We start from the raw sequence: 25,058 nt of genomic DNA on the forward strand, positions 1-25,058 counted from the left end.
CTCCAGCTCCATGTTTGGTAGCTGATGACTGTGGCCTCTGAGGGCAGGGGTCCTGCAGGAGCCCGAGTTCGCACAAAAACATCTGTTTCTGTGTCTGCATTGAAAACTGGGTGAAATAAGCACATTTTTCGTTCCAAGAAGCACTCACTCAAGCTTCACCTGGATGGTGTTGCCTGCTGGCTCTGAAGTCCTGGAGTGTCAGGCCCAGGTGCTGGGAGGTCACTTGGGCACGCCAGTCCACAGGACTGTAGTGCGCCACGGGGCTGTCCGCGGCTCAGGCCCCAGGCCCACCAGCCAGGCCCAAAGACACCAATGATAGCATACAAACAAGCACGTTTGCCCCAGAAGAACTGATCGAGGAGGTTATATTTGCATAATCAGGATTCATAGATCACTATTTCTTTGTTCCTTTTTAAATATCAGAAAGAAAACAATGCAGAGTGAAAATATGCAGAAGGCAGGCTTTGCTACACTGAGGATAAAGATGACCTGGTTGTATCACTGAAGGAGCGTGCTTAGAAATATTGTCCTGGAGTGGCTCATTACCTAGACACAGCCTGGGAAGAACACCTGAGAGGGGAGGGATTGAGAGAGGAACCAACCGAGGAAGGAGGAGGAGGGAGGGGGGAGGGAGGGAGGAGAGAGGGAGAGAGAGGGGGGAGGAGGGAGGGAGGAGAGAGGGAGGAGGAGGAAACAAGAGATAGGAAGAGGGGGGAGGGAGGAGGGAGAGAGAGAGGGAAGGAGGAGGGAGAGAGGGGAGGGAGGAGGGAGGGAGGGGGAGGGAGGAGGGAAGGAGGGAGAGAGGAAGGAGGAGGGAGAGAGGGGAGGGAGGAGGGAGGGAGGGAGAGAGGAACAGAGGAAGGAGGAGGAGGGAGGGAGGAGGGAGGGAGGAGAGAGGGAGAGAGAGGGGGAAGGAGAGAGGGAGGAGAGAGGGAGGAGGAGGAAACAAGAGATAGGAAGAGGGGGAGGGAGGAGGGAGAGAGAGAGGGAAGGAGGAGGGAGAGAGGGGAGGGAGGAGGGAGAGAGGGGGAGGGAGGAGGGAGGGAGGGAGAGAGGAAGGAGGAGGGAGAGAGGGGAGGGAGGAGGGAGGGAGGGAGAGAGGAACAGAGGGAGGAGGAGGAGGGAGGGAGGAGGGAGAGGGGAGAATAATGAGGGAGGGAGGAGGGAGAGGGGGGAGGAATGAGGGAGGGAGGGAGAGAGGGGAAGGGAGGGAAGAGAGAGGGAGGAGAGGGGGACGGAGGGAGGGAGCAGAGAGAGAGAGGAGGAGAGACAGAGGGAGAGAGAGGGTGGAGCAATGAGAGAGAGAAGGAGAGGAGAAGAGAGGGAGGGAGGAGGGAGAGAGGAGGGAGGGAGGAGAGATGGAGGGAGAGAGGGGGTGGAGGGATGAGAGATAGAAGGAGGGAAAGGGAGGGAGGAGGGAGGGAGGAGAGGGGGGAGGAGGAAAGAAGAGATGGAGAGAGGGGGAGGGAGGAGGGAGGAGGGAGAGGGAGGAGGGAGGAGGGAGAGAGGGGGAGTAGGGATGAGAGAGAGGAAGGGAGAGGGGGAGGGAGGGAGGAGGAGAGAGGAGGAGAGAGGGGAAGCAGGAATGAGGAAGAGAGGGAGGGAGGGAGGAGGGAGGGAGGGAGGAGGGAGGGAGGGAGAGAAGGAGGAGGAGGGAAGAGGAGGAAAGAAGGAGGGAGGACAAGGAAGAAAAAGGAAGTAAACAAGTCTGGGTCAGTTCAGCCTCACATGCAGAAATGTCAAGCAGAGGTCACTTTGTGCCTGTTTCCATTGCAAGACGCATCATTAAATTTTAATGTCTCATCTATGAGTGTAAAGAACCAAAGATGAAGTAATTGACCATTCCTGAATTTTGAGCAAATAATGTGTGTTACTGACTGCATAGTTAATTTAAAGTAAATTAAGCATATACCCTTGTTAAAGGGGGAAAGTAAATCTCTTTTCATACACCGTGAATATTAACATAGATAAAGTTGAAATGAATCCTGTAGCACAACCATTAATAATTCATTGCTCTAAGCCCAGGTGTTCTCCACGGGCCATGTCAGTGTCACAGTGAACCCCGAGGGCGGTCCTACAGTCGGTATAGGGCAGCAGGGCTCCTGAGCCAGGGCTGGTGGCCACTCTGCCGTGACACCAGGAGCTGGCAGATGGCCCAGGGATGAGGGGACGGCTAGGTTTGTGTGTTGGGTCGTCTTAGGTTCTGGGGTGCAGAGTCCAGTTCTTGAAGACGCAGCGAGCCATACAAATGAGGAAACAGCACTTCCACCCAACCCCAGATGACGAGCCGCCTGCACGGCTTTCTTGAAAACTCACCATGTTCCCAGAGAGTCCTTATCTGACAGGCTCGGCTGTGGAACAGCATGCTGTGACTTGTCCCTGATTTTCTAACTGCAGTGGTTCTGAAAGGAATTGAAATTACTGAGAACCTTGAGGAAGGAATTTCAGTTGAAATGGCACCAACCCATTGGGTGCCCTCTCCCCCTTTTAGGGTGCGGGCATTTGGGGAGCAATCAGTTGTGGTGTAGTCGGGAGGCCAGCTCTGGCCTCCCTGCCTCCCCTCTAGCTGTGCTCTGGGCTGGTTACTGTCCTGCTTGCTTCTGGAGCTCGGCTAGTGATCTTCACACCCCACGTGCAGGACTTTGGCTTAACTGTGAATGGCAGCCCCATTTTTCTGCCTTCTTGTTCTTCTCTAGAGTGGCCGCGTCTGGAGGAAGAGGGAAGATGTAGTTACTGAACCCGGTCCAGTGTTTGTGAATCCTGCGGTACCCACGGCGGGTCAGGAGATGCCCCGCTGGCCCATGGACACATGGATATTCCAGGAGCCACATGAAGGTGACAAGCGAGCTTGTATTCTCATCTTAAATGTGCTACTTTGTAAAGGCGTGAGCGTGGCCGTGAGAATGGAGGGGTACCACATCGCCTGACCTTGAGGAGCACTCATTCAGGGTCACCGTGTCCTCTGTTGTTAGATGTGGACCTGAGCGACTCTGACCCAGTCAGCAAGCCTGGTCCCCCTGGGGCCTCGTCTGCGGCCTCTGCTGCAGGCGGAGCAGGCACACTGAGGAACTGAAGCAGGCCTTGGGACTGCACTTCTTTACCCAGGGTTCTGTGGGTGGCCGTCAGTCACAGCCCTGTTGGGGTTGGGGGGCTGCTCCCTGCAGAGCTCAGGGGTGGCTGAGGGTGCTTGAATCAACAGTGCTCAGTGCCTAGGACAGAGGGTCCTGCTCAACAATTCTTAGAATGCAGTCGGTGGCACTGAGCTCATTCACGCATTGCACAACCGCGACCCCTCCCTCCTCTCAGCCTTTGCAGCCACCACCCAGTGTCCTCAGACACTGCAGGGACCACAGGAGTACAGTCACCGCACCCTGTTTCTATTTGTTTCATGCTGTCTTGGGAGCTCCTCTCCCCACCTGAGGCTGAGGGGCCCCACTGTCCCCTCAGAGCCCACATGTGCGGCTTCCTGCTGCTGGCTGAGTGGACGCTACTGCTCTCCCCCTGAGCGTCACCGTGTCCTTCAGCCTTCGGGGGGCGGGGGGGATGCTGTACCCACATGGCTTTGCTCTGGGTCATGTGGATCCCATGCCCGTTTGTTCTTTGAGTAGATGATGTGCTTTTTCTGTAGTGACTGTGCCCTTCCACACTCCCACCAACCGCGAACAGTGGTTCCAATTTCCACATCCGAACCAGTACTACTGATTTCTCTGTGTGTATGTGTGTGAGTGTGTGTGTTGTGTTTGATTGTGGCCACCCTAATGACTGTGGAAATGGGTTCTCATTGTAATTTTATTGGCATTTGCCTAAAGATTAGTGATTAGATTGAACATATATGCATGTGCTTATTGGCAATTTGCATATTTTTTGGAGAAATGTGCATTTAAGTCCTTTGCTTTAACCAGGTTGTTTTTGCTATTTATTTACAGGAACTCTTTATATGTTACGGATATCAACATTTTACAAGATATATGCTTTCAAATATTTTCTCCCATTTCATGGGTGGGTTTCACTCTGTTGTTGATGTCCTTTGATGCACAAGTCAGTGTGGTTTTTATTAATATAATCTAATTATTTTTTATTTGTTGCCTATGCTTTTGCCAATAAGCACATGAAAATATATTCAGAATCACCAAAAAAAATCATCATCAAATCCAATGTCAGGAAGATTTTTTTCTGTGTTTTCTTCCAAGAGTTTTGTATGTTTTGCATTTATGTCTAGGTCACTGATTCATCTGGAGTTAATTTTAGTATAGATTAAGGTAAAAGTTACACTTTATTCTTTTGCATGTGAATATGCAATTTTCCCAGTGTGGTTTGTTGGAAAGACTGTCTTGCCCTGCTGATTGGTAGTGGCACCCTTTGGAAAGTCCTTTGGCTATGTATGCAACTTCTGTCCGTCTGATTCCGTTTGTCTTCATGTGTGTCCCTGACAATCCTGTGCTCCTTGGACCACTATAACTTTGCGGTAAGTTGGGAATCAGGATACATGAAATCTTCACCTTTGCTCTTTTATAATACTGTTTTGGCTATTCAGGGTCTCTTGAGATACCACATGAATTTTAGAATGGGCTTTTCAATTTCTCAAAAAAAATAACAGCCTTGAGGTATTGATCAGGATTGCTTTGCGTCTCTAGAGCATGAGGCTACATTTCCTAGTCAAATGAAAGCAGGCTTTAATTCTTCCTAGCAATGAATTTGCACATGCAATCAGAGCGTGACTTTAATTATTTTTGTTCAGTTTGAAAAACAACTTCAGATTTATCACCCCCTTTTTCTGAGCCAGGTTGTGATGATCAATAGGAAATGTTAAATAGAATAAGAATATGATAAAAGTCAAACATCAAACACTGCCCTCAGGATCAGAAGTTTATTTCTGTTTGATTTTTCAAAACTCAGCATCTTGATGGCTCTCGTTGTTGAGTCACATTTCCTTGGGTTCAGGGACTGTTCCAAGTGGTCTCTGCCATGAATTGAACCTCAGTGGGCCTCCAGGGGACAGGAGACCCCGGGTCTTAGATGCACAGGACTTGCGGGCATCACGGAGGCCCTGGCTGGAAGTGGTGCCTCCTGTGCCTGCCTGGGTGCCTGGGCTCCCACACGTCAGGTTCCATGGCAGCCTGGACCCTGGGGGGCCTTCTGCTGCCTTCCTGTGCTGTGCCGCCCAGCTCCCCCAGGAGGGCTGCCCACAGCTCCCACATAAGGACACCATCCCCAGGGCGAAAGGGGCCTGTGCCAGGCCTGAGTGCCCTGGGAAGAGAGCTGGTGTTCCAGACCCAGGGGAAGCCCTGGGGATCCAGACCACTGATCCCAGTGTCCTTTAAATCTCGGCCTTTACGCCAAGTCTATTTCCAAGCCTCAGAAAAACATTGAAAAGTCAGGCTTAGGGATTGCGAGAGCGAAGCTTCCTGCAGGAGAGGCCACTGTCACTACCACCAGCCTCACCCAGGCTGAGGGAGGAGTGTTGACCGCCCTTCACGCCCTGCTCCTCTCAGCCACGCTGTGTGCCTCTCGCGTGCCGGGACCTCTTCCAGACCCTGGACGTATTAAAGAAATAAGAGAAGGCCTTTCCCTGGAGGAGTGGCCAAGTTGGCCACAGGAGTCCTAGTGGGCTGCATCCTCTGTGCCAAGTGTGTTCCCTGCTCCAGGCCAGCAGGTCACCTGTCAGCACCTCACGCACATCTCATTGGTCAGGAGGACACAGGAACAGGAGGTCACGTGGCTTGACCTCTTCACCTCTTTCCCTGTCAGAAGGAGCACAGAGTAGAGGGCCCAGCATAAGGACCCATAGTCTTCCTGGGTCCTAGAGACACATGGTGTCCTCTCCTGCTCCCACTCTTTCCACCTCCCGTGTCCAGCGTCACTGTCAGTGGGTGGCCGTGGTGCAGCGCTCTTGTGCAGGTTGTCTCACTGTACGCGCAGCCCTCTGCTCGTCCTGCCCTCCCCATCAGAGCCACGTGGAGGAGGGGCTGTCCTGAGAGCCACCAGCCCCACTGCTGTTGCTCCTGCAGCTGCAAAGAGCAGAGCCACACCCCACTGCCCACTGCCCACTGCCCACTGCCAAAGACTTTACCCAGAGGGAAATCAGGGTCTTTTCCCTGAAAACCTTCACAAACCATGTTCTGAATGGTGACTATTTTAAACAAAATGGGTCACATGTCCAGGACTGGGCATCTGCTGAAATAGCTCCAACTCCATCCATCTGTGTTCTTTAACCCTTTGGAGAGAATTTCTTAAAAACAGACTCTAGACTTAGCCCTGAGCTGCCAGCGACATATGCCTTTGGGCAAATCACTCAAAGCCTTAGTTTATTTTTCTGTAAAATATGGATACACAGGCAAAAAAAGGTCAAGAGAGATGTAACATGAGTCCGATGCACGCATCCACACAGAGCCGATTAGGCAGCAGGACACTCACTGGTTGCCAAGCGTGGCCCTGTGCCGCAGTCTGGCTGGGCACAAAATAACCCAGCCGCCCGAGGCACGTGTAGGTTCAAAACAGGAACTGCTTTATTATCGACCTCCTGCAAACGCCACCCACCCACGCGGCCCTTCCAGGAACACCACCAACCGGAAATCCCTCCAGGAACTCTCCAGGAATCCCCGTGCTGTGAGAACTCCAAAGTAGCAGCCCAGGCGGACAGCAGGGGTCTAAATATACAGTTGAACACACAGCTTAACATAACCATCATCATCTCAGTGGCTCCCTGGCGTCACCTCTCAACCACTCCTTCTGGCAAAATGCCATGCGTCATTCCGACTGGGCTGTGACTCTCAGCAGCCCTGAAAGTGCCCTTTACCTAATTTCCTCATTGACACCCTATGAAGTCTGTGCTCTTCAATTCACATCCATATCCATAATTGACATCTGAGCGCTGAATGTGCAGAGAAGTCAGTGGTCTGCTCCACACTTAATAGATGGCCCGCGCGGGCTCTACTCTAGGCAACCAGTTTACTTTCCAGTCACCGTGAGCTGCCTCTACCACTTCTGCAAAGCCATGGGCAGAGAGTGACTTTATTATTGCTGTGTCCATCCCTGTGACATATAACACTTGTGTGCATACCTAAAGCACTGTGCAGACACACACAAAGCATTTGTGAACTCTAAATCCAGTGACTTCACTTAATAATGCAAAAGCCATCAGTGTGGCTTTAAGATATCACATGCCCGTGTCTTTGCCCAAAAACCAGCCAAACAAATTAGAGCCGTGCTCTGTGGAGACCATCCCCACATCAAGAAAGACACGCTTACCCCATTCTCACGGTGATCCCCCTGGATTGCTTCCCTGATCATTTTCTGAATTTGTTGCTCTCCTTTATAGCAATATTCATTACAACACGATGCTATAAAATATTCTGGTTAGTTAGAATGAATCAGATTGTTTGAGCTTTGACTTTTCTGGAGTTCAGCTTAGGAAACAGTAGAAACTTGCACTTCTCCTGACTTCATCATCCAAGTCGTGGGACACCGTGGGACACCGGGCTTTTGGAAAGTAAGGTACCAATCACCCATATCTGCCCTCCTATCCTGGAATGTGGTAAAACTGCACACCAGGAAATTTCTTTCCTCCCAACTGAGCACAATTTCCTGCAGCCAGTAGGTGTCTGATTAAAGCAAGGTGGGAAGTGGGTGAGGTCCTTTGAGACCTTGGATCACAGCGGGGGACTCGGCTCCAGGGCAGTCATGGGCTGCAGAGGGTCCACCTGGGCCACGCCAGGCAGGGAGCGCTGTCTCTGCAGTGCCCATCTCCTCCTGCAGTGTGCATGGAGAACACAGCTCCTCTCAGGGCTGTCAGGTGGGCTCCTGCGGTGCCTCAGTACCCCCAGCCACAGGCACTCCCGGCAGACTTGGATTGCCAGCACTAACCTCAGAGCACAGAGGCCCCTTCTCCCAGGTCCCCAAAGACGTGCAACCAGGGAACCTTATAAACCCAAAGACACTGAGAGGACCCCACATTTTGCGAAGGTGCACATTCAGATTTATAGCAGCAGCAGGCTATGGTGTCCTTTCCTGAGCTGCTCAGACTCCTTTGAAAGTCGCTCTTAGGGACAGGGAGAAGGGCAGTGGAGTGTGCCATGGCTGTGTCTGAGGTCACTGGCTTGCAGTGGTTTTGAATGTCTCAGGACCAAAGCAGAAGCACACTCAGCACATGCTGTGTGTACCTGCTCAGCGGGTGCTGGGTGTCAGGCCTCTGCAGGCTCAGCTCTAGCACACCCCACACCTGAAAATTCCCTGGAGACGTGTTTCCTGGTAAAATCTGTGGTGCGAGGAAATCTGCCTCCTGCGGCTTTCCTGAGGGACCGTCTGGGTGCAGCCGGTGCTGGCCTAGTCTGCTGTTTTCACGGCTGCCCCCTGGGAAGAGTGTCACCCTTCCTTGGTGTCCCAGTCAGCTTTTTCACTGCTGTGACTAAAGGATCTGACCAGAACGACTAGAGAGGAAATTTATCATTTGTAAATTTCAAATAAATAATAAAGTTGTTTGGGGGCTCACAGTTTCAGAGGTCTCAGTCCACAGACGCCGGCTCCATTTCTCAGAGCTCGAGACGAGGCTGAACAGTACGGATGCGCGTGTGGCACAGGGATCGGGAAGCAGAGAGACTCCAGTCTCCAGATGCGAGTGAATATGTACCCAAAGCCACGCCCTCATCCCCACCTCCTCCAGCCACACCCACCACTTCAATCCCCGCTCAGTTAATCCCATCAGGGAACTGAGTCGCCGATTGGCCTAGACTCTTATAATCCAATCATTTCTGCTCACATTGAACCTTCTTGCATTGTCTCACATGTGAGCTTAGTGGGGACACTTCACATCCAATCATAACACCGGGTCTTAGCTTTTGTTGGACAGAGAGGCAGTGCTATCTGATCCATGAAGAGTCATTGCCAGTCTCTTGGGAGGATGTCGTGCTTCAGTCCCTAGTGACACCTTCCATGGCAGCAGCTATAGTAACCTCTGTGCTTATATCAACTCCTTTTATGGGTAGTTGACCAAATTCTATCACAAAAAGGTAATGTTTTCAACTTCAAATTTTCTGCCCCTAAAAAGAAACTTCAATATTCTGAGCCTTGTACAAAGCGGTTTCTATAGATATCTGCCAAAGAACACCAACGTTTAGTGATGTGTGACCCTCGTGGCTCCTGGCAGGATCAGCACACAGCCCCTGCCTTGGTGGTGCCTTTGGGGTGGGGCAGTGGTCCCCAGGGAGCCATCTTCCTTGGCCTCCTGCACATATTCTAAGTGACCGCAGCACGGCCACACTGGCCTTGACCTCACAGGGAGCTCTGGAGATGTGGAAACCCAGCCCAAGTACACTCAGAGATAGAAAGGAAAAGAACTTCCCAAAGCTGCCTGAGTGAGTGTCCAGGATCTGAGGTCCTCTGACTTCAATGTGATGCCATAGAAGAGGTGGGTGAGTCCTCTCCAACCACAGCACTCTCAAGACAGCGTGGAAGACAGGAGTTTGGGTGCAGGTCTAGCTCCAACCACCCTCGCGAGCCAACAAGAAACAGCCCTAGAACAGAGTGCACGGTGGATGCGGGGACTTAACAACAGGCCAAATGTGACAGCAGCGGGACTGGAACCGGCAAAGGCACCGGAGACCCAGGGAAGGTGCCCTGGGTCTTCCACTAGCAAGAGCTGCATATGTCCCCTTCACGACCCCAGCTGTGCTCCACTGCCCCAGCCCGGTGCCCTAGCCAACACGGGTACTGGGAGACAGTGCTGAGGTGGGGATGACCGTCAGCAGTCCTCAGTACACTTGGGAAGGACGCACCACCTGCAGGAACTCTGCCTGGACACGCTTCTGTGCAGAATGCCTGCAGGGCCAGGCGAGTGACGACGCCCTATTCACACTGTCCAGACAGCCACCCCACGGACCCCAGACTTCCCCTGGGTCCCCACCTGGCTCACCCTGAGCAGCCGTGGTCTTGGGCCTGGATCTCTAGGGGCCTGCTCTCCTCCTCTGCATATCAGGGACTTTACCCTCCCAAGGCGGAGGTAAGCACTGGGGGCTTTTCAATGGCACCTGTCTCAGGTAGGCCTTGAGAAGTGTGGCTACTTCACTGAGTCTCATTTGTAAGAGCAGGTTCTGCAAACCGCGTAAACATTCATCCGAGAGACACTGGTCAGATAAATCACGCTGTGTTCAAGTCGTGAAACACTGACTTTTTAATGGGGGATATTATACAAGCCCACCCTATCCCAAGGTATGTCATTGAACAACACTCTACAGGGCGCCAGACCACATGTGTGTCCTGCTGTCATGTGACAACGCTAGCAGCTTGTCTGCGGTCAGGCCAGCGGGCCAGCAGCAGGGGAAGTGCTTGGTCCCCAGAGGAAGCACTGCTTCTCATGGCCACCCCTCAGGGCCTAAGGATGCTGTGTCCATGCAGGTGTGGTCCTCTGGGTGTGACGTGTGTATTCACGTTCCCCCACGTGTGGAGAGCCCACCTGCAAGCCAGCAAGCCAGACCTACAAGGCCCCAAGGCACAGCTCCTCGGTGGTCGCAGGTGCTCAGGGCCCCACCCAGATGCTGGCTAAGACAGCAGAGGATGCCCAGGCGGCAGTGAGGTGGCACTCTTGGTGCCAGAACAGACAGCGGACGCCAGAGGGAAGAAAGCTATGCTGGAGACCTCATCCCACATGCAAAGCCTGGGCCAGGGCGCACGGCTCCTGCTCGGCCAGGGCAGCCCTCTTCTGGTGCAGGCAGAGTGCGCTCTAGGAGCAGGGGCAGGGCCAGGTCTTTCCTAGAGACGTCCTTACAGAGCTCTGCTTGGCCTCCCGAGAAAACTCCAGAGACACAGGAAGGGGGAAGAAGAGGACCCCGTCCACAGGATAGCAAGGTTTTCCAGTGCCGGGCTTCACAGCAGGAGGGGGGTTTCCACACAATCTCTAATCACTGGAAGTGCTCGCACCTGCGCTTCCCAGGCCTGGGCTCTACGGGCACACCCTCCCCGGCCTCTCCCACCAGGCCACTGCACCAGGTGCCGCTGCTTCCCCACCTCGAGGGGCAGGCTGAACCCATCCGGGCACAGCCACCTGCCTGTTGGGAGCCTCCTCAGAAACCCTGGTGCCTGCCCGGTGACAGAGGCGCCCCCTCCGGGAGTTCCGGGGTGTGCGGGCATGACTCTCAGGCCTGTGCTGATGGGAGTCTCTTGCATATCTTACGCACAGGAAGGAAGAAAGAATAAAGCCAGACTTCTTCATTCTTCATGGGCTTCTCGTTGAGCCTCGTCGCGCCAGTCTGGGGACTGCTTCAGGGTGTTGCCAGGCACCTGGCCCTGGGCCTGCTAGTCAGTCCCCTTCCTTGACGTGGAGATGGACCACCACCAGATTCTGATCCACTGTGGAGACACCTCCTACAGCGCGTCTTCCCTGTGAGCTCAGAGAGCCAGTTAGTGCTACTGGAGCAACCAGTGTCCATGTGTCGGTGGTGCTTGCTAGGGATGTCCTTCTGCTCACAGAAGACAGGGCTTGCACCCCCCCACAGAGGTGGGGTACAGGACTGGGACACAGAGTCCTCTCTGTGAGCCGAATTGTTTTTAAAGTGACTATAGACTCCCGTCCTTTTCAAAGTGAGAGGCTCCCTATGAAGCCAGAGCAGGCTCAGGAGGAAGAAGGCTGGAAATGAGACCATGGCTCAGCCACCACCACCACCCCCCGGGGACGTGGGTCCACCTACGATTTTGGAGCAAATACTCAGAGGAGTCTGGAATAGAACAGGAAGAGGTATCTGAGACGCCAGGCCTACACGATGCCCCCCATCTGAGACGGGAGGAGGCTGCGTGGCCAAGCCAACTGAGGAGGGTTTGGCTGGTTCTGATGGTATGTGCTGGCAGGGTGCCACCAAGCAGAAGCTTGGACTCCGCTTGGGAGTCACAAGAGGTGGGGATGGACATGATGTCAGTGTGTCAGTCAGCGTCCTCACTGCTGTGGACAAAGGACTTGACAAGACAAGGGAGAGGAGGAAAGGTCTGTCTAGGTCCATGGTTTCCGAGTTCCCAGTCCACAGACAGCCACCCCATTGCTCTGGTCCCCAGGTGAGGCAAGACACCATGGCAGAGAGGGGACAGCACCTCAGAGCCAGCATCAGGAAGTAGAGAGACTCTGCTAGCAAGGGACATCGTACGAGCCCCAAAGGCACACCCCTAGTGACTCCCTCCAGCCCACTCCCTCCTGCCTACCGTCACCACCTGGTTAATCCCTACGAGAGGGAAACTCAGGATCTAACCACTCACCTCTGGACATTCTTGCATTGCCTCACACGAGAGGTTTTGAGGGACTCCTCATATCTAAACTGTAACAGTAACCACACTGTATATGATGCAATGGGGGTCAGGGCAGTCACGCAGCCTAATCAAGAACCACCTGATGTTGGCACACTGTGCATGATGTGGTGGGGGTCGGGTGGTCATGGAACCCCATGATGTTGGCACACTGTGCATGATGTGGTGGGGGTCAGGTGGTCATGGAACCCCATGATGTTAGCACACTGTGCATGATGTGGTAGGGGTCAGGTGATCATGGAACCCCATGATGTTGGCACACTGTGCATGATGGTGGGGGTCAGGTGGTCATGGAACCCCATGATGTTGGCACACTGTGCATGATGGTGGGGGTCAGGTGGTCATGGAACCCCATGATGTTAGCACACTGTGCATGTGGTTGTGGGGGTCAGGTGATTATGGAACCACCTGATGTTAGCACACTGTGCATGATGTGGTAGGGGTTGGGTGATCATGGAACCCCATGATGTTGGCACACTGTGCATGATGTGGTGGGGGTCAGGTGGTCATGGAACCCCATGATGTTAGCACACTGTGCATGATGTTGTGGGGTTCAGGTGGTCATGGAACCCCATGATGTTGGCACACTGTGCATGATGTTGTGGGGTTCAGGTGGTCATGGAACCCCATGATGTTGGCACACTGTGCATGATGTTGTGGGGTTCAGGTGGTCATGGAACCCCATGATGTTAGCACACTGTGCATGATGTTGTGGGGTTCAGGTGGTCATGGAACCCCATGATGTTAGCACACTGTGCATGATGGTGGGGGTCAGGTGGTCATGGAACCCCATGATGTTGGCACACTGTGCATGATGTGGTAGGGGTCAGGTGGTCATGGAACCCCATGATGTTAGCACACTGTGCATGATGTTGTGGGGGTCAGGTGGTCATGGAACCCCATGATGTTAGCACACTGTGCATGATGTTGTGGGGGTTGGGTGATCATGGAACCCCATGATGTTGGCACACTGTGCATGATGTGGTGGGGGTCAGGTGGTCATGGAACCCCATGATGTTGGCACACTGTGCATGATGGTGGGGGTCAGGTGGTCATGGAACCCCATGATGTTAGCACACTGTGCATGATGTGGTGGGGGTCGGGTGGTCATGGAACCACCTGATGTTGGCACACTGTGCATGATGTTATGGGGGTTGGGTGATCATGGAACCCCATGATGTTGGCACACTGTGCATGATGGTGGGGGTCAGGTGGTCATGGAACCCCATGATGTTAGCACACTGTGCATGATGGTGGGGGTCAGGTGGTCATGGAACCCCATGATGTTAGCACACTGTGCATGATGTGGTAGGGGTCGGGTGGTCATGGAACCCCATGATGTTGGCACACTGGGCATGATGTGGTAGGGGTCAGGTGGTCATGGAACCCCATGATGTTGGCACACTGTGCATGATGGTGGGGGTCGGGTGGTCATGGAACCCCATGATGTTAGCACATTGTGCATGATGTTGTGGGGTTCAGGTGATCATGGAACCCCATGATGTTGGCACACTGTGAATGATGTTGTGGGGTTCAGGTGGTCATGGAACCCCATGATGTTGGCACACTGTGCATGATGTTGTGGGGTTCAGGTGGTCATGGAACCCCATGATGTTGGCACACTGTGCATGATGTGGTGGGGTTCAGGTGGTCATGGAACCCCATGATGTTAGCACACTGTGCATGATGTTGTGGGGGTCAGGTGATCATGGAACCCCATGATGTTGGCACACTGTGAATGATGTTGTGGGGTTCAGGTGGTCATGGAACCCCATGGTGTTAGCACACTGTGCATGATGTGGTGGGGGTCAGGTGGTCATGGAACCCCATGATGTTGGCACACTGTGCATGATGGTGGGGGTCAGGTGGTCATGGAACCCCATGATGTTGGCACACTGTGCATGATGTGGTGGGGGTCAGGTGGTCATGGAACCCCATGATGTTGGCACACTGTGCATGATGGTGGGGGTCAGGTGGTCATGGAACCCCAGGATGTTGGCACACTGTGCATGATGTGGTGGGGGTCGGGTGGTCATGGAACCCCATGATGTTGGCACACTGTGCATGATGGTGGGGGTCAGGTGGTCATGGAACCCCATGATGTTGGCACACTGTGCATGATGGTGGGGGTCAGGTGGTCATGGAACCCCATGATGTTGGCACACTGTGCATGATGTGGTGGGGGTCAGGTGGTCATGGAACCCCATGATGTTGGCACACTGGGCATAATGTGGTAGGGGTCAGGTGGTCATGGAACCCCATGATGTTGGCACACTGTGCATGATGGTGGGGGTCAGGTGGTCATGGAACCCCAGGATGTTGGCACACTGTGCATGATGTGGTGGGGGTTGGGTGGTCATGGAACCCCATGGTGTTGGCACACTGGGCATGATGTGGTGGGGGTCAGGTGGTCATGGAACCCCATGATGTTGGCACATTGTGCATGATGGTGGGGGTCAGGTGGTCATGGAACCCCATGATGTTAGCACACTGTGCATAATGTGGTAGGGGTCAGGTGGTCATGGAACCCCATGATGTTGGCACACTGTGCATGATGTGGTAGGGGTCAGGTGGTCATGGAACCCCATGATGTTGGCACACTGTGCATGATGTTGTGGGGGTCAGGTGGTCATGGAACCCCATGGTGTTGGCACACTGTGCATGATGTGGTGGGGGTCGGGTGGTCATGGAACCCCATGGTGTTGGCACACTGTGCATGATGGTGGGGGTCAGGTGGTCATGGAACCCCATGATGTTAGCACACTGTGCATGATGGTGGGGGTCGGGTGGTCATGGAACCACCTGATGTTGGCACACTGTGAATGATGTTGTGGGGTTCAGGTGGTCATGGAACCCCATGATGTTGGCACACTGTGCATGATGTGGTGGGGGTCAGGTGGTCATGGAACCACCTGATGTTGGCACACTGTGAATGATGTTGTGGGGTTCAGGTGGTCATGGAACCCCATGATGTTGGCACACTGTGCATGATGTGGTGGGGGTCGGGTGGTCATGGAACCCCATGATGTTAGCACACTGTGCATGATGTCTTGGTTATCTGGGATGAGGGAAGACACACTTGATATCAGCACGTTGTTCATCCTGCATATGCAGAGACTGATAAAATTTATAAGGAGCACTTCTTGCATATCATAAATTCAGCTCTGAGTGATGGACCTGGTGTGAAAGGTGGTGATTGTAATGTGAACTGGGTGATGCTACTAGGTTGTTCACCATGGACACAGTCCCCTGTGGTTCCCATCGATACATAAACAGGTGCTTTGGTAATGCATAAGAACTCATGTCTGAATGAAGCAACATACATTATCAGAAATACTGTACATTAATGTAAAAAAAAATACAAAACACTTTAAGAATATAATCCAGGAAATTCTTAATAAGTTAAATTATAAATGGAACCATATTACCCTTTTGAGCCTTTTCCTTATTTTTTTTAAAATTTTTTTGTAGTTGTAGATGGACAGAATGCCTTTATTTTATTTGTTTTATTTTTATGTGGTGCTGAGGATCAAACCCAGTGCCTCACGCATGCTAGGCAAGAGCTCTGCCACTGAGCTACGGCCCTAGACCGAGCCTTTTCCTTATTAATCCTTTATATATATATACATACACACACACACACACACAAACACACACACATACACACACACACATATAAGTCTGTTTTATTTAATTGATCTCATCCACTAAAATGATAAGAATCGTGTCTTCCTTGGCAATTGGTCACCTGCTCCTTTGGTCAGACTTGGGCTCATCTCTGGCCAAGGATTCTTAAGCTAGCATTGTTCCTCCTGGGTGGACATTGGGGACCGTCATTCACTTGCTCACCAGACTTCCTGGCACCTGCCGGGCGCAGGTCCTGTCTCCATGTGGGGGCTGCAGAGGAAGATGCCCCTCACAAGGCTCCCTGCAAGGTACCACAAGAAGAAAGGACGACGTGAAGGCAGAGTGGACAGACAGAGAGAAGGGTGAGAAAGACCCCGAGTGGACAGCTCATGCGGGCAGAGTGGACAGACAGAGAGGAGGGTGAGAAAGACCCCGAGTGGACAGCTCATGCAGGCAGAGTGGACAGACAGAGAGGAGGGTGAGAAAGACCCCTAGTGGACAGCTCATGCGGGCAGAGTGGACAGACAGAGAGGAGGGTGAGAAAGACCCCGAGTGGACAGCTCATGCGGGCAGAGTGGTCAGACAGAGAGAAGGGTGAGAAAGACCCCGAGTGGACAGCTCATGCGGGCAGAGTGGACAGACAGAGAGGAGGGTGAGAAAGACCCCGAGTGGACAGCTCATGCGGGCAGAGTGGACAGACAGAGAGGAGGGTGAGAAAGACCCCGAGTGGACAGCTCATGCGGGCAGAGTGGACAGACAGAGAGGAGGGTGAGAAAGACCCCGAGTGGACAGCTCATGCGGGCAGAGTGGACAGACAGAGAGGAGGGTGAGAAAGACCCCGAGTGGACAGCTCATGCGGGCAGAGTGGACAGACAGAGAGGAGGGTGAGAAAGACCCCGAGTGGACAGCTCATGCGGGCAGAGTGGTCAGACAGAGAGGAGGGTGAGAAAGACCCCGAGTGGACAGCTCATGCGGGCAGAGTGGACAGAGAGGAGGTGAGAAGACCCGATGGACAGCTCATGCGGGCAGAGTGGACAGACAGGAGGAGGTGAGAAAGACCCCGAGTGGACAGCTCATGCGGGCAGAGTGGACAGACAGAGAGGAGGGTGAGAAAGACCCCGAGTGGGCAGCTCATGTGGGCAGAGTGGACAGACAGAGAGGAGGGTGAGAAAGACCCCGAGTGGACAGCTCATGCGGGCAGAGTGGACAGACAGAGAGGAGGGTGAGAAAGACCCCGAGTGGACAGCTCATGCGGGCAGAGTGGTCAGACAGAGAGGAGGGTGAGAAAGACCCCGAGTGGACAGCTCATGCGGGCAGAGTGGACAGACAGAGAGGAGGGTGAGAAAGACCCCGAGTGGACAGCTCATGCGGGCAGAGTGGTCAGACAGAGAGGAGGGTGAGAAAGACCCCGAGTGGACAGCTCATGCGGGCAGAGTGGTCAGACAGAGAGGAGGGTGAGAAAGACCCCGAGTGGACAGCTCATGCGGGCAGAGTGGACAGACAGAGAGGAGGGTGAGAAAGACCCTGAGTGGACAGCTCATGCGGGCAGAGTGGACAGACAGAGAGGAGGGTGAGAAAGACCCTGAGTGGACAGCTCATGTGGGCAGAGTGGACAGACAGAGAGAAGGGTGAGAAAGTCCGAGTGGAGGACAGCTCATGTGGGCAGAGTGGTCAGAGAGGAGGGTGAGAAAGTCCCCGAGTGGAGGACAGCTCATGTGGGCAGAGTGGTCAGACAGAGAGGAGGGTGAGAAAGACCCCGAGTGGAGGACAGTTCTGCAGAGAGGGAGAAGACAGTGCTGCCGGAGGCGGAAAGTTTGAGAACTCTGTGCTGCCTATGACCTTGGAGCCAACACGTGCTCTCACTTGATCCCCATACAAAACACTGAGTGGTGGCAGCCACTGTTCCCTCCTTGAGCACGGGGACTATGAAGCCAAAAGAGGCGAGACATCCTCCTCAAGGACACTGGTGATGGCTGAGCTGGGCTTATGATGGGCACTTGGGCTCCAAAGACCAGGCTCTTCAGTGCACCATGTGACTTTCCAGAGGGGTCCAGTAGACCAGGGACAGAATGATGGACAGAGTGAGGGCAGGATGGTCAGAGCGGTGTCCCTGGGCCTGTCTTGCACACAGGAGGGTGGCCACTCACAGGGGCAGGGACAGTTCACTTCAGCCAGAAGACAGAAGTGCCCAGCAGGGTTGGGGGGAGACGTAGCCTGAGGTGTGCTCTTCTGACCCTTCCAGTTTTCCTGATGAAATAGCAGAGAGCGAGGAGGTGGGAGATGGGGCTGGCATGTGGCTGAGAGAAGATGTGGAGGGCAGGGAGGAGGGCAGCAGTGTCCTGTTGCTGGGAGGCACCGCAGACCTGCTGGAGGCCTGGCCCTGTGCTGAGGTCAGCGGCAGCTGCATGCCGACTCTGGGTCTGTGGCCGAAGGAGCAGTTCACCTTAGACTGAGGATTCGGCTCTCCCGGGGACAGGTGGACAGGAGAGACGGCCCTGGTGGCTCACAGAGCATCAGAGCAGGGCAGAATCCCATCACCCAGAGGGTGGGATGAGGAAGGAAGTGAGGGCGTGGGGATGGAGTGTCGGCCAGGGCTGCAGGGCCCTTGGAGGAGGTGCTGGCCGTGGCACGGTCACTCACAGGACCCAGTCGAGGCATGGAAGGGAGGGGCTTTGAGTCTGCAGTGGGGAGAGCTCGCTCGTGACGGACAATGCCAGGGTGGACCAGGAGGCAGGAGGCAGTGGTGAGGAGCCTGCGACACGGCGCAGCTGTGGAGACAGCGTCTGAACAGTATCGGAACTGGGCTTCAGGGCAGTCATGGAGACAGTCTCTGAACCAGTTTCTGAGCTCTTCAGGGGGGAGGCGGCTGCCTGGGTCTGGGGGCCACCAGGAGTGTCTGCTGGCCTCGGATGAGCTGCCGTTCAAACCTGCAGGGCTCTAGGGGCATGGGGAGAGGGGCCTGGATCAAGGTCAGGCGTGGGCCTCCAGCTTGCTGCCACAGGCACGGGCCAGCAGAGGGCTGCCAAGACAGCCCTGCAGTCCTGCTTCCCAGGAGGTGAAGGGGGGCCACAGGGAGGAACCGTATTAGAGGAGGCCCCAGAGTCCCAGGCAGCCACTACTGTGCCTCCGAGATAGAGGAGCCAGAGCTGGCGGGAGGTGGTCGTCCAGTCACGGTCCTGGGCTCTGGATGCCCATAGCTGCCATGCGCACGGGGCCAGGAACAGGGCCAGGCAGTGCAGGCCAGTTCAGGTCTGTTCTGTATCGGAAGCCCTCTTTGAATTTCTGCCAGTGGGATAACCAATAAGAAAATGAGCAATTTCCCGGGATTTTCTGTAGTAATTAGAAACAAGATTAGTGTGACTCAAGTTGATATCTGCAATGTTGAGACTTTGAGTACAGAGATAACACCCAATCACAATGTGTATCAGGCAGGTCATTTTCAAATGGCCACTCTCAGAGTTCTTAGGAGGTTCACAGAGATGCAATGGCGCCGAGCACGTGAACAGCACACCCTGTGAGGAGGGAACTAGACACCGTAGTGGTGAGACTGAGGCCCAGGCAGGGCCACGCTAAGCAGCTCCCTCATGAGAACAGAAACACAGTGGCGGCCCCGTCTCTCAGAGGGGAGTCCTCTAAGCCAGAGAGTCTCTGTGTGGAAGGTCCTCTGTGGCGGTCAGCGGAGGAGGTTTTCCCTGAAGCTCAGGTGTTGGACGTCCAGCCTTGGTCAGGCAGGGAGACAGAGTCCCATGCCATCTCTTCTTTCAAGAATGTCCATAAGAAACCAGTGTGAGTCCCGTCAGGACTAGAGATGATCACAGTATGACCCTGCTCCCAGCTGGGTCCAGTGCAGCCCGCACGGCCCTCGTCCTCCACAGCTACATGCGGGAGGGTGGTCCTTGAGGGAAGGCAGCCTCCTGCTCCCAGCATGGACTTCCCTGCTGGACTTTCCTGCCCTTCACTGAACCAGGTGTGGCAATGTCACAGCCCTCACAGTGCCTCAGAGAGTTCATGCCACACCACCCATGCCCGCCTCTCTCCACAGCTTCAGGGTCAGTCCAGACATCACGTTGCCAAGTGTCGCTGCACCAGTCACCTGTGTTTTCGTCATGGACTCTGTGGAACCTCAGGAAGTTTGCAATTTTACATAAATAATCGCATCAGCGCGAACTCAGCTTTCCAGAGCAGGCAGTGTGGTGGACGGTCACAGGATGTCCCGCTGGACAGCATCCTAAGCACATTGTCACTGTGCAGAGGGCGTCAGCACAGTGACGCCACAAATGCAGATGCAGTCAGTGACTCGTGGAGGGATGTGTGAATGACTCTGATGTCAGGAAGGGGTCGGACCCAGGAGGAAGTATTTTACTTCGGGTCCTCAAATCACGACTCCTGAGGAACAAGCCCGCCTCTGCGACTCACTCTTCAGGATGACAGAAAATAAAACCCAATACTTTTTTCAAAAATATTACGTTTCCTCTTTTCCCCCCAAAAGAAGCAAGTGACTGTTTATAGAAGCATATTTCAGTCTCATCCAGGAGATGTTGAATCCCAACTTGAAGATGTGGAGAAGGTGCCTGTGTGGTTGACGGTCCTGCGTGATCAGCAGGTGGCTGCCACCGTGCCCACGCACGCTTGGTCCACTCACACACAGGCAGGATCTGTGACACCCAGGATCTGCCCATGTCCCTCTGCAGCAGACAGGCCTCACGTGGCCCCTGGGAGGACCATTCTCAGAGGCTGGGGTTGAAGTCTCAGCCATGCAGCTCCATCTGTGTCCCCTCCTGGCCTGACTTCCCCCTGCAGCCTAGGAGACATTCTAGGGAGACACTGTCACGCAGCCTATCAGACACACATGGGTGCACCTGAGACCCTGGAGCACTCCAGGAATCCAGAGGGCTCCTCTCAGTGTCAGAGCTAAGGACAGACCCTGCTCCAGAACAGACTGTCCAGTGAGGGACACAGCAGGACAAGTAGTGCTGACTGTGGCCACAGGAGCCAGAAGGCACCTACTGGTGAAGACACACAGCCCAGGAGCCCTCCCCGTGCCCATCACGGCAGCCCACGCACCCTTGCTCCTCCATCAGCTGTCCTCCCCGTCGCTCACCTGCACTCTGAAGCCAGGTACGAGTGACGGCCACTGTTTTCCTCCTTGACACACTCCTTCGTGAAACAGCCATTGCCCTGCCAGCCCTCCTGGCCCCTTCTCCTATCAGTGGCCCCTGGTCATCCTCCACAGCATCCAGCAAGGTCCAGGGGCCACGGGCCAGTCCTAAGGGCCAAGGCGTCCAGGACTCAATGATGTTGATACACCACATTTCTAAACTCCTGAAGGAAGGACTGTCTGTTGGTGGTCAGAACAGACATGCTCCTTGCTGGAACCAGAGGTGAAAAGCACGAGGCTTCCATGAGGTGGGGTGCTCGGGGAGCAGGTGCTCGGGGACCTGGGCCCTTGCAGCAGAGGCACTGTGCGTGCTCTCAACAGACCCAGTGCAGACTTGACGCACGTGACTCTGTTAGAAATGTGAAAAGCAATGCTATTGAGAATACATGAGCTCCGGCTTCCCAGTCATCCTGGTTAGGCGTCGAAGCAGAGACACAGCTTGGGGTGGACGCCTGCAGGACTGACCAGGGGGTGAGCAGTGTCAGCACAGACCACTCCCACAGCATGCTTGCGGCTAGGTTCCCCAAATTCATGAACCTGGTCTCTACGTTCAGCTGAAGGAAGGCTTACCCCTGTTGCTCCTTCGTGGTTCCTAAGGATGCACACACAGCATTCCTAACACAGTGGAAAGCCTTAAACTCACTAGCATCTGTTTAAACATGAGTTAAGTCCATTGAGTTTTCTGTTTCGTGCTTTTGAGTCCTTAGCACCCAGAACAACAGTTGGCAGATAGGTATTTTGGGATCTGCATAAATAGAACAGGCAGACATATGAGGAACATTGAGCTGAGACCCACCGCCTCGGAGGCCGAGCAGTGCGCCAGTGACGTGTTTGAAACATGCCCACTTGTGTCGGGCGGGGGCTGCTGTGGTGTGTTCCAGCAGAGACAAGCCTGTCCTGGGCCCCTGTCCATGGGGAGAATACGTTGGACAGGTGATGGGGGGTGCCGTAGGCGTGGTAAACATCAGCCCAGCAGGGGCTCACAGCCAGGCTGCCTGGGTTTGCTTTAACTGTACACAAAAAGTGCACATCTGTCCGCACAGGTGCACAAACTGCTGACCAATGCCGGCGATTCTCTCTATATACAAACTCTTCCATTAGCAATTTTGAAGATCATTTGTTAAATCTCTATTTAATGGAATACAACCTGGATTATTTTATGCCCAGACACAATTCCTAATCCAAATCACTTCTGTAGGGCATCCCCCTGTGAGGAGGGACGGTCAGCCAGGGGCCACTCAGGTCCTCTGAGGACGTGGTGTCACCACTGGTGGTGCCTCCAGTCCAGAGAGGTTCTCTCCCTTCCAGGCTGCTGAAGTCACACAGAGGCCTCGCTGCTGCCCCAGGTTGGGGTCTCTGCAGGCTGAGTGTTCCTGGTACAGTGCACTGGTGAGGACTGAGGAATGGTCTCTCTGCAGGCTGAGTGTTCCTGGTAGAGGACACTGGTGAGGACTGAGGAATGGTCCCTCTGCAGGCTGAGTGTTCCTGGTACAGTGCACTGGTGAGGACTGAGGAATGGTCCCTCTGCAGGCTGAGTGTTCCTGGTACAGTGCACTGGTGAGGACTGAGGAATGGTCCCTCTGCAGGCTGAGTGTTCCTGGTAAAGGGCACTGGTGAGGACTGAGGAATGGTCCCTCTGCAGGCTGAGTGTTCCTGGTACAGGACACTGGTGAGGACTGAGGAATGGTCCCTCTGCAGGCTGAGTGTTCCTGGTAGAGGACACTGGTGAGGACTGAGGAATGGTCCCTCTGCAGGCTGAGTGTTCCTGGTACAGGGCACTGGTGAGGACTGAGGAATGGTCCCTCTGCAGGCTGAGTGTTCCTGGTAGAGGACACTGGTGAGGACTGAGGAATGGTCCCTCTGCAGGCTGAGTGTTCCTGGTACAGGACACTGGTGAGGACTGAGGAATGGCCCCTCTGCAGGCTGAGTGTTCCTGGTACAGGGCACTGGTGAGGACTGAGGAATGGTCCCTCTGCAGGCTGAGTGTTCCTGGTACAGGGCACTGGTGAGGACTGAGGAATGGTCCCTCTGCAGGCTGAGTGTTCCTGGTACAGTGCACTGGTGAGGACTGAGGAATGGTCCCTCTGCAGGCTGAGTGTTCCTGGTACAGGACACTGGTGAGGACTGAGGAATGACCCCTCTGCAGGCTGAGTGTTCCTGGTACAGGACACTGGTGAGGCCTGAGGAATGGTCTCTCTGCACGCTGAGTGTTCCTGGTACAGGGCACTGGTGAGGACTGAGGAATGGTCCCTCTGCAGGCTGAGTGTTCCTGGTACAGTGCACTGGTGAGGACTGAGGAATGGTCCCTCTGCAGGCTGAGTGTTCCTGGTACAGGGCACTGGTGAGGACTGAGGAATGGTCCCTCTGCAGGCTGAGTGTTCCTGGTAAAGGACACTGGTGAGGACTGAGGAATGGTCCCTCTGCAGGCTGAGTGTTCCTGGTAGAGGACACTGGTGAGGACTGAGGAATGGTCCCTCTGCAGGCTGAGTGTTCCTGGTACAGGACACTGGTGATGACTGAGGAATGGTCCCTCTGCAGGCTGAGTGTTCCTGGTACAGTGCACTGGTGAGGACTGAGGAATGGTCCCTCTGCAGGCTGAGTGTTCCTGGTACAGTGCACTGGTGAGGACTGAGGAATGGTCTCTCTGCAGGCTGAGTGTTCCTGGTACAGGACACTGGTGAGGACTGAGGAATGGTCCCTCTGCAGGCTGAGTGCTCCTGGTACAGTGCACTGGTGAGGACTGAGGAATGGTCCCTCTGCAGGCTGAGTGTTCCTGGTACAGGACACTGGTGAGGACTGAGGAATGGTCCCTCTGCAGGCTGAGTGTTCCTGGTAGAGGACACTGGTGAGGACTGAGGAATGGTCCCTCTGCACGCTGAGTGTTCCTGGTACAGGGCACTGGTGAGGACTGAGGAATGGTCCCTCTGCACGCTGAGTGTTCCTGGTACAGGGCACTGGTGAGGACTGAGGAATGGTCCCTCTGCAGGCTGAGTGTTCCTGGTACAGGGCACTGGTGAGGACTGAGGAATGGTCCCTCTGCAGGCTGAGTGTTCCTGGTACAGGGCACTGGTGAGGACTGAGGAATGGTCCCTCTGCAGGCTGAGTGTTCCTGGTACAGGACACTGGTGAGGACTGAGGAATGGTCCCTCTGCAGGCTGAGTGTTCCTGGTACAGGGCACTGGTGAGGACTGAGGAATGGTCCCTCTGCAGGCTGAGTGTTCCTGGTACAGGACACTGGTGAGGACTGAGGAATGGTCCCTCTGCAGGCTGAGTGTTCCTGGTACAGTGCACTGGTGAGGACTGAGGAATGGTCCCTCTGCAGGCTGAGTGTTCCTGGTACAGGGCACTGGTGAGGACTGAGGAATGGTCCCTCTGCAGGCTGAGTGTTCCTGGTACAGGACACTGGTGAGGACTGAGGAATGGTCCCTCTGCAGGCTGAGTGTTCCTGGTACAGGACACTGGTGAGGACTGAGGAATGGTCCCTCTGCAGGCTGAGTGTTCCTGGTAGAGGGCACTGGTGAGGACTGAGGAATGGTCCCTCTGCAGGCTGAGTGTTCCTGGTACAGGACACTGGTGAGGCCTGAGGAATGGTCTCTCTGCACGCTGAGTGTTCCTGGTACAGGGCACTGGTGAGGACTGAGGAATGGTCCCCCTCTGCAGGCTGAGTGTTCCTAGTACAGGACACTGGTGAGGACTGAGGAATGGTCCCTCTGCAGGCTGAGTGTTCCTGGTAGAGGGCACTGGTGAGGACTGAGGAATGGTCCCTCTGCAGGCTGAGTGTTCCTGGTACAGGACACTGGTGAGGACTGAGGAATGGTCCCTCTGCAGGCTGAGTGTTCCTGGTACAGGACACTGGTGAGGCTTGAGGAATGTTCTTACCAAGGCATCGAGATTGCAGTGGGCAGAGAGGAAGCGACCAGCCCATGGCTACCGCTGCTGGGTTGAGGTAGCACTTCCTGTCTATGGGACAGCTGGGCCCTCCCCATCTGGC

General features: G+C 54.5%; 1 protein-coding gene across 20 annotated transcripts in view; it reads left to right on the top strand.

The window, feature by feature from the left end:
- The window catches only part of Myt1l (myelin transcription factor 1 like), a 395,041-nt gene that overhangs the window by 222,581 nt on the left and 147,402 nt on the right, over positions 1-25,058 (top strand). For 19 of the 20 annotated variants that reach the window (XM_058574977.1, XM_058574987.1, XM_058574986.1 and 16 more), the window contains exon 4: positions 2,697-2,835. The exons of the other annotated variant lie outside the window; for it this stretch is intronic. The gene's annotated coding sequence lies outside the window, so the exon portion shown is untranslated. The remainder of the gene's footprint in view (positions 1-2,696; positions 2,836-25,058) is intronic. 20 annotated transcript variants of the gene reach the window in all.

This window comes from Marmota monax, unplaced genomic scaffold (genome assembly GCF_021218885.2).
Source record: "Marmota monax isolate L192 unplaced genomic scaffold, Marmota_monax_Labrador192_F-V1.1 WCK01_AAM20220418_F8-fsc00633, whole genome shotgun sequence".
NCBI classification, from domain to species: domain Eukaryota; kingdom Metazoa; phylum Chordata; class Mammalia; order Rodentia; family Sciuridae; genus Marmota; species Marmota monax.